This window comes from Guillardia theta (genome assembly GCF_000315625.1).
Source record: "Guillardia theta CCMP2712 unplaced genomic scaffold GUITHscaffold_538, whole genome shotgun sequence".
In the NCBI taxonomy this organism is placed as follows: Eukaryota; class Cryptophyceae; order Pyrenomonadales; family Geminigeraceae; genus Guillardia; species Guillardia theta.
The window spans coordinates 1-1498 of NW_005434171.1; positions in this window are offsets into that span (position 1 = coordinate 1).

Genomic DNA, 1498 nt, shown 5'->3' on the forward strand with positions numbered 1-1498 from the left:
GCAATCTTGCATAGATCACTCTGTCACATAGAAAGCTTGCTCACCGATGCACAAGTGAGCTTGCTCACCGATGCACAAGTGAGCTTGCTCACCGATGCACAAGTGAGCTTGCTCACCGATGCACAAGTGAGCTTGCTCACCGATGCACAAGTGAGCTTGCTCACCGATGCACAAGTGAGCTTGCTCACCGATGCACAAGTGAAGTTGCTCACCGATGCACCAGTAGCTCCGGCAGTCTCTCATGTGTAAGGCTAGCCACCAGTAGCTCTGTGACATCAACACGTCCCTCGATCGCAGTCTCCTGGGAGTTGCTGATTTGATCCTACTCAAAGCTGACGATCAAGAGACTTGAAATAACAGTCAGACTCGGAATCGACTAGTACCTCCCAGTGTTTTCCGGCAACTTCATGTCCGGTCCGCAGTGTAGCTGATGTCCGACCGACCAATCTGGCTGGAGAGAGGCTTGTTGTTCCTAGAGTGCATCCGAAGATGGATCAAACAGATTGTGGCTGGGATACTCGTGATAGGGCTGACTTGAAACAACTTGCGGCTAGAGAGGGAGCCTGATTGAAGAGAAGAGTCATCCGAATGTGTGTAACGAGACTTGATGGAATTGCACGAGTTTGCAGCAGAAACGAAAAAACACCAACAAACAGAAACTGCAGAAAACATTATGACTGACCAGACATGAGATCAACATGGTTGGGCATGTATACGAGGCTTGTGACTCCTGGGTCATGACGGATCGAAATCAAGCTTGTTGCAAGTGGACCGACGTTGTGTGACGCACGGAAGTCTCGAGTCTGATTTTGAAATCAGACCCGAGAATTTCAGAGTCTTTGAGACTTTTTGAAACTCATTCCAGTGTCACACAACTCCGCAAGCTCCGAGCGACTGTGTGCAAGAGCCGCCGCTTCGTAAACAGTCCTCCGAGTGTACCGGCAGACACTCGCCAACCTACTTGGCTCAACGCCGAGGACCGAGCTCAGGAGTACCCGTAGTCAGGTCAGACTGTTAGGCTAGATAGCACCCGGGTGTGTAGACAGGTCATAGGCTACTAGGATGTCTCGCGAGATCTTCTCTGGCAAGGGATGGAGTGAGACCGGGTTACCCGTTAATGAAAGTTGGCGTGTATGGACTATGGTGGAGGGGTGGCTTCGGCCCTGTGGTGGGGGAGGGGGTGGTGCTGAGGAATGGATCTGGTCTTGTGCTGACCGCTGACGTGGCTATCAAAGACCACCATCAGAAGCATGACGACTGAGTCACTCTCTTTCCTCTCTCATGGACGCGATTCCAACCCCCCCGATGTGTTCATCCATCCTCCCCTTGGACAAGACAAGGTCTCCAACCTCTTCCTCCTGAATGCCGGTTTTCGCTGCCTCCATCGTTTCCTAGTATTTTATTGAGGCGGGTTTGTTGGCTCTATCCTCCCCCTCCTTTGTTTGCTCCGGTTTGTCCTTCTTTTTCAGTCAATAATTGAATGATCACTTGCTTTCCC